This window comes from Felis catus, chromosome A2, assembly GCF_018350175.1.
Source record: "Felis catus isolate Fca126 chromosome A2, F.catus_Fca126_mat1.0, whole genome shotgun sequence".
Classification (NCBI taxonomy): Eukaryota; Metazoa; Chordata; class Mammalia; order Carnivora; family Felidae; genus Felis; species Felis catus.
The window spans coordinates 99,908,924-99,917,835 of NC_058369.1; positions in this window are offsets into that span (position 1 = coordinate 99,908,924).

The window sequence follows — 8,912 nt, forward strand, 5'->3', positions numbered from 1 at the left end:
CTAGTCAGGGAGGGATAGAGAAAGGGAGACACAGAATCCGAAGCAGCCTCCAGGCTCTGAGCCGTCAGCACAGAGCCCGACATGGGGCTTGAACTCATGAACCATGAGGTCATGACCTGAGCCGAAGTCAGACGCTTAACTGACTGAGCCACCCAGGCACCCCAAGAAAATTCCAGAGTTTTGTCTTGTACACATTACTTTTACCTATAAAGGTAAGAGATATAAGGTATTTCAAGCCTTTAGCTTCTGTAGCCCATGTGATCTTTCTTTCTCTCTGATATGCACACACATGAGAATATGTAATAAAAACTGCAATTACCTCTGGGTAATTGGGTCATCATCACTTAACAAGTATTTATTTAGTATCTACTAAGTGCCAGGTCCATTTTAGGTGCTTGGGATGTGCTAAGGAATAAAATAATCAAGAATACTCCCTGTCCTTGTAAAGCTTACTTTCTGGTGGTGTTTTTGTACGTCCCATGTGAGTGAAAGTATCAGATTTTCCCCTGAAATGATATTTAACTGGGAAGGGGTCCAGTTAATAAAGTGGGAGAACCGCAAGGAACATGATGTAGACAAGTGGCTTCTCTGAGCAGTAGAGTACGTAGAAAGGGCATGAGTGACAGAGATAAATACACTTTGCAGTTTTGTTTGGTGTAAAACCATCTATCTTTTGAACAAAAATGGAAAAAACTCAATTAAAATAGGAAACATACAAATAGGCAGATTTAATAAATGAAGCCATTTTCTTTTTCCTCCCAATAAATATGTTTCTGCTTTTCAGGTTTTAACAAAATCCGCCTACTAATCAGTTGGTCAGTCAGTCAACGCCTTATGCTCATAGTTTCATGGTAAGGCACTTGTCAGATAAGAATCCCATTTCTTTTTTCTTACATGGTTTCAAGAGCTGTCTGGCAGACAGGCTATTGAATTGAATTCAGGGATGCTTTCAGATTAGTGCCATGAAACAGGCAATTCACCATATCTCCACAAGCCACATTACTGACCCCCAATGAATGATATTTGACAGAAACAGTAAAGAGTGTCTTATCTAGCATCTAACAAGCATTGCTTTTCCCAGGATGGGCAGAGAAGGGGATGCTGAAGGGAGGCATCACATGTAAGTCTTAGTATCACTGAGTAATCACAAAGAGTACATTGTAAGTAAGTCAGCCCACGACAATCATTGTGGCTAGAAAGCTTATACTATGGCATCTGTCCTTGAAGTGAAATTCCATTTCAAGTGCAAAAGAATAACAAGTCCCATTCTCTGGAAACTCTGAAAAAGGGAGCCCATTTATTCCTGGAGAAGGGGAACTGGTCCCTGAAACTATGTAGGAGACCAGAATGGATATGTGAGTGGACTTTGTTGCCAAGTCTTGTGGGATCACAGGGCCAGAGTTGCTAGCAAGTATTTACCATGGGGAAAAGTATTTTGTCCTGGGTTTTCCATTCAATTATAGGTGTGGTGTTTCAGAAATGCCCGCAAAAGTACTGTAGCAAAAAGACCTTAGATGGGGACAATTAGCTAGTCAGTTAACACTTCTGCTAGCTGCTGTTTTCTGTTGGACACAGACTGAAGCCTTAGTGTATGTAGGTAGATAATCTCATCCTGAGACAGAGGAAGACTTTTCTAATCCTTAACCGTGTCCTTTGGGACTTGTGTTAGAGTTTCATAGAGTATCACTGGGAATCAGCTGCAGATTTCCACAGAATTCTTTATTGTGAAAATTGCTACATCAAATGAACAATGAATTGGTTCACAGCTACTTTGGGGTAGATGGGTGGGAAGTATCACAATAGTTGTTTCCCAATTTACAAACCAGTAGGAATTTTTTCCCTTGAAAAATTGGACACATAGGTAGCTATAACTAGTCTGATGTTTAGCCTTTCATTCTATTACAGTGTTTTGTGTGCTAGCATCAGTGGAGAATGGGTTTGGGCAGGGTTGACGCTATTTTATAGAATGATTATTAAAAGTCTGTATGGGATAAAAATTCAAAACAAATAATTTTCCTAGAGTTGTAGATTCAAACTAAAATTAAATCCACGGTTATTTTACTGTGGCTAGAGGTGGTAATCAAAGATTAAGTGGATTTGCCTCACTGGGGGTCCCCACTTACCACCAAAGCACCTCTAATCTCTGGATTGAGCCCTATTCCTGTAATGTAACTCATTTGGTTCTTTCACACTTCCCCCCCTTCAACTCTAATAGATTCCTGTGGCTTTTGTGTTATATTTTCATTGTTCTGATCAAATAATTATTCCCATCCCATCTTGCTCATGTTTCTTTGCATCATCATCTCCTTTGTTGTGCAAGATTTAAACTTGCATGCACTCCCTCTCCTCTCCTCCATACTAATCCCACCCAGGAATCATTCTGTGGATGAATAAAAGGTGTTGACTGTTCAGTATGTTTTCTATGTATTGTCAGCTACTTTATTACTGCCTCTCTTCAGTTCTTTGCTGCTAAGAATGTGGAGATGTTCATTTAAATCTCTAGGCTTCTGTCAAGTCACAATGGAATGGATGCCTGAGATCGGGTGGATGCTTTGAGTAAAACTGAAAGCTGCGTCTAACTTGTGTCAGCAGCTAAGTGGTGCAGAATGCAGAAATACCATCCTCAGAGGATACCGAAAAAGCCTCTTCAGAGTCGGACTATTTTCCCAGAAATATGAAACTTACTAATTTCTAGTGTCCAGGGATTTATAATCATAGTGAATGAATAGAAATTTAAGATTTTGTAGTTGTCATTCAAAGAATATTGGAGATCCAAGGTATGTTCTCAAAGTGCAAGCACAAACTGTGTTCATCCCAGTACTCTCTTCTCTGTGAAATGTCCATCAATATCATTTATTTTTTTCGGAGCATATCTCAGTTTGGAGTCCTAGGAAACATCATTCAGGGGCATCTGGATGGTTCAGTCAGTTAAACGTCTGACTCTTGGTTTCAGCTCAGGTCATGATGTCACGGTTCCTGAGTTCAAGCCCCATGTCGGGTTCTGCACTGGCACTGTGGAGTCTGCTTGGGATTCTCTCTCCCCCCTCTCTCTCTGCCTTTCTCTCTCAAAAATAAATAAACATTAAAAAAAAGAAACATCATTGAAATAGCCATTAAAAGGAGGGAGGTGAACATTATGCCAAGGAAAGGTATGTCTGCTACCATGTTTAACATATATTCAGTGTGTATTATATAATCCAATTGTGTTATACACACACCAGACACACACACATAACCCAGAGAACAAACAATTAAATTGCATACACCAAAACATTAGCTGGGGATATCTCTAAGGGCTAGGATTACAGAGGATTCTTGTATTTTTCTTTATGGTCATCTCTATTTTCACAATGAACGAAAACAATATTATATATTACAAATTAAACCACAGACAATTGACTTCATACATAGAGGGCCTCCAAGGGTATGAGACTTAACATTAGGAACAGAACAAAAAGTCCATGTTACACTTGTATGATTTCAAAAGGAGTAACTTACAGGTTTCATAATGATTCACTGGTTCTGAAGGTGAAAACAAGTTCTGATACATTTCAAATTAATTTCATTGAGGCTTTCAGTGTGCCCATTTAGTGTTCCAATGTTTTGCTTATATCTAACACTAGTTTCAGATGGTGTGGGAAGGAAAAAACAAAGTTTTTTTTAAGGCAGTGTCATCACATTTTATCCTCAAATTTGGAAACAAAAGTTTATTGTGCCCTTCTTCTATACATACATGTATACCCTTCTTTTGAGATACTTAAAGAATGTTTTTCTACTTCCCCTTATGCCTTTTTGAAAGTTGGATCTTTTTAAAAATTTATTTAGTGTTTTTTGATCTCCTTCCAAAAGCTTTATGACAGCTGAGTTGAAGTGGTGCTTCAGGCTACAGAAGTCAAAAGATGAAATTGAATTATGCTTCCAGGATTAGCATACAAAATCAAGAAAAATTTCATTCATTATGATTAATTAATCCAGAGGCACAGTGGTAGTATTATGATTATATTGTATCTGGAACTTGGCATATTTTCAACTGACATTTACATGGTAAAGGAGAAAAGGGAATGGTAACTCTGTGCCTGGCAAACTGCTCAATAATAGACAGGCTGGGGAAAAAAAGAAAATAAAAGAACAAACGAGATCAAGGAGAAGAAAAGATGTTATATATTGCATATGGGGGATTGGATCTTTTGAGATTTGTCTCACTTGATTATCTCCTGGAAAATCCTGTAATATGGCATAATGAATGGCTTACAAGTCAGTTACCCTCAATACTGTTTTTACTATATGACTCAATTTGTCGTACATGGTGTTATAATGAAAGTTACTCACAATGATAGTGACATTCAGTAATAAAAGTGACAAGTGAGTAATAAAAAAAAACATTTCAGGGGTGCCTGGGTGGCTCATTCAGTTGAGTGTTTTACTCTTGATTTTGATCCCAGGGTCATAGGATCAAGTGCTGAGCTGGGCTCTTTGCTGAGTGTGAAGCCTGCTTAAGATTCTCTCTTTTCTCTCCCTCTGCCCTGACTCTCAGGCTTAAACAAAGAAACAAAAAACCAAAACATTTCAAAAATGCCTGTTCAAGAAGAGGCATTGCTAGCAAGAGTTGTCTTCTCAAATCCTTTTATATGGACTCCTTTCCTTTGTTTTAATAAACTTCAAAGTAAGATTACCTGGGATTTGTATTACCATCTAGCAAAAACAACTGGTGTATCTAATGGACCAGGACCAGCTAAGGAGGGAGACTTCTCAAGGATGAGGCAGATGGAGAAAAACAGGGAGAGAAAAAGAAAGTGAGAAAGAGAAGGGAGAGAATTAGGAGTGAATCCCATTAGCCATTGCTCTAAGAACACTGATGAAACAAAACAAAGTCCCTGTGGCATGCAACAATAAATACATATTTGCCATGCATCTGTGGGTCAATTCTGCTGGTTTCTGCGGGGCTTGCTCATGTATATGCAAATCAGGGGTAGGTCAGTTGCCCTAGGTTAGTTGATACCACTGGATTTCTCAGCTTTAAGTTGCAGGTCTGTAGGTCAGCTAGGGGTCTCTGCTCCCCATCTTTCTTGGACCAGCCGGCCAGCTGAGGCGTATTCTTCTTATGACAAAGATAGAGGCCCAAGAGAGAGCAAGTTCCACTGCACCAACAGCTCCAAGCCTAAATGCCCATGACATCTGTAAACATCTCATTGGTCAAAGGAAGTCACATAGCCTGGGCATTAGTGGGATGTGGAAATAGGAGACCCCAGAGAGAGCAAGAGAGAGTAAAGAACTGGGAGCAATAACTCCATCATCACAGGAGGTGAAAGCAGAAGGGGGAATGAGCGTGAGAGAGACCTGGAAACAAGCAATTTCCTTTAGATCTTCCCCAACTAATGGCCTAGCAAATGAGGGAAGGCATGCTGTAATAGGTTTGACCCTTTAAAGTGTTGGGATCATCATTAAAATTTATTTTGAAGGATTCTTGCTAATAAGGTGGTGATATGGGGGAACACATTCTGTTGTGGGTTACAATCCCACTTTGGCAGCAACTTTCCAGTATGTTGGCATGAAGTTTTTTTCTGAGCAGTGTGGGAGAAAGTTTCTTTTCTGGGGGCCTGTGAATTTCCATTTGTCATTAATTTCGAATGACGTTGTCATCATGACAGCTCATGGGCCTTACAGATGCAAACATCAGATAAGGCAGGTAGGTGTAAGCCAGGTTGTTCTCTGAAATGTACTGTTCATAAGTGCTATATATGGATGAGGATCCAAAATATATTTCATATATGAGAAAGCCAGTTAAAGACAAAGAGCACTCTAATTATCAAGGCACATATTGGAATACTTACAAAAGAGTGGCCTCTATATCTGGTTATAGATCCATTTGTGTAACATTATGCAAAGGAAACCCTTTATACTCCTTGAGGAACCTCATTTTCTATACATGTAAAATGAGATATTTAAATGGGGCAAAACTCACCTGAATAACTGGAACACCTATACTGAAATAATCAATCAAGTCTGTAATTTTGATGAAACTAAATGTGTTCTACTTTCAGTGTTTTGCAAAAGCTTTGTGGCATGAGCATCTATTTGAACATGTAGGTAACTTCTAGGCAATGCCAGGATCAGACATTGCACTGGAAAAGATAACTGATATCTTTTGTCTGCCCAACACTCTTTTCTTCAGATGTCCACTGCTTCTCTACTATAGGAGATTCTGCGGAAATTGTCAGTCAGGGGACCCTGCCCTCCTACCACTACCACTATTTGACCATAACTAAAGCAATGAGACTGTATCTCCTGAAACTGTGTATCTTAAGGGGTGATACCCAGGGATGGAATCCCATGAACAAGTGTAAAGCAGATGGAGCTGAGCCATCCAATGGCAGGGTACTAAAGAGAGAGAGTGTGCTCTTAAGTTCCATTACCTAGATCTTCAGAGTTTCCCTGGTTTTGACCTTTTCCAAGACTAGAAGTTTTTTCCTTGGCTCTGTAACCACTCTCTTTCTAATAAATTGATTTTTTGTTTATGTTAGCCAGAGTCAATTTTTTTAGGTTTATTTTATCTATCTCGAGAGAAAGACAGAGAGCACAGCAGAGGCAGAGAGAGGGAGAGAGAGACAGAATCCCAAGCAGACTCCCCACTGTCAGCATGGAGACTGATGTGAGGCTCAAACTCACAAACCTTGAGAGCATGACCTGAGCCAAAATCAAGAGTTGGGTGCTTAACTAACTGAGTGACCCAGGCGCCCCCAGTGTCAATTTTTGTTGCTTGCAACCAAACAAACCATGCTTGATAACATGGATGGAATCAATTGGCTTCCATTCCACTTTCATTCTAATTGGAGAGACTTGAAAGCCAATACGCTCATCTCTCATACTCCCTTATAGCTAGAGTTCTGGATGTAATTCCAGTTCCATCAATTCAATGCATTAGTATAAGATTTAGAAGTCTGAAGTGAGAGAGGCCATTTTCCTGTTCCTTCGTGGCTGTCCTTGTTGATAAGCATGGTTGTAAAACTCTGAAATTTCTCTGCAGCAGTATCCTGCTGTCTTCTCTCTAGCTTCCTTAGGAAGCTAGATGAGAAGTTGGGATGGTGGCGGCAGCAGCAGTGGCTGGCTCTGACCTCTTAATCCCTGCATTGTAATTTCTTGGGTACCCAAGATTGGTGGTAGCAGTGGCAGCAGAGTGCTAGCATGTTCTTGATTTAGGCTTGCCTTCAATGGTGGGTCATTGGTAGTAGCCGGTGGTGGGTCAGTTCTGTACTATTCTGCCATCATTTCTAGAGATCCAAACTACAGTCTGATCCTTCCACACCTCTAATGATTTTATAAGAATTCGTTTTCGGTATTAAATTCTTCCTGCTTATAAATATCTGAAGTGGTCTTTCTTTCCTGTGCTGAATCTTGATTAATATAGAATCCTAAGTGATACAAATACATAAATGATCTAGAAAAGGATCATATGAGCTGATTGGGTAGGAATATGTAAATTAAGCTAATGTACTACAAGGATGGTCAAATTAATTTTGTACTTGAATTTTCTATTTCATCATCAACAGATATGTACTTATATCATTAAGAATACAGGAGCTATGGCACAAACACAGACACATAGACCAATGGAACAGAATAGAAACCCCAGAACTAAACCCACAAACGTATGGCCAACTCATCTTTGACAAAGCAGGAAAGAACATCCAATGGAAAAAAGACAGCCTCTTTAACAAATGGTGCTGGGAGAACTGGACAGCAACATGCAGAAGGTTGAAACTAGACCACTTTCTCACACCATTCACAAAAATAAACTCAAAATGGATAAAGGACCTAAATGTGAGACAGGAAACCATCAAAACCTTAGAGGAGAAAGCAGGAAAAGACCTCTCTGACCTCAGCCGTAGCAATCTCTTACTCGACACATCCCCAAAGGCAAGGGAATTAAAAGCAAAAGTGAATTACTGGGACCTTATGAAGATAAAAAGCTTCTGCACAGCAAAGGAAACAACCAACAAAACGAAAAGGCAACCAACGGAATGGGAAAAGATATTCGCAAATGACATATCGGACAAAGGGCTAGTATCCAAAATCTATAAAGAGCTCACCAAACTCCGCACCCGAAAAACAAATAACCCAGTGAAGAAATGGGCAGAAAACATGAATAGACACTTCTCTAAAGAAGACATCCGGATGGCCAACAGGCACATGAAGAGATGTTCAGCGTCGCTCCTTATCAGGGAAATACAAATCAAAACCACACTCAGGTATCACCTCACGCCAGTCAGAGTGGCCAAAATGAACAAATCAGGAGACTATAGATGCTGGCGAGGATGTGGAGAAACGGGAACCCTCTTGCACTGTTGGTGGGAATGCAAATTGGTGCAGCCGCTCTGGAAAGCAGTGTGGAGGTTCCTCAGAAAATTAAAAATAGACCTACCCTATGACCCAGCAATAGCACTGCTAGGAATTTATCCAAGGGATACAGGAGTACTGATGCATAGGGCCACTTGTACCCCAATGTTCATAGCAGCACTCTCAACAATAGCCAAATTATGGAAAGAGCCTAAATGTCCATCAACTGATGAATGGATCAAGAAATTGTGGTTTATATACACAATGGAATATTACGTGGCAATGAGAAAAAATGAAATATGGCCTTTTGTAGCAACGTGGATGGAACTGGAGAGTGTGATGCTAAGTGAAATAAGCCATACAGAGAAAGACAGATACCATATGGTTTCACTCTTATGTGGATCCTGAGAAACTTAACAGGAACCCATGGGGGAGGGGAAGGAAAAAAAAAAACAGGTTAGAGTGGGAGAGAGCCAAAGCATAAGAGACTCTTAAAAACTGAGAACAAACTGAGGGTTGATGGGGGGTGGGAGGGAGGAGAGGGTGGGTGATGGGTATTGAGGAGGGCACCTTTTGGG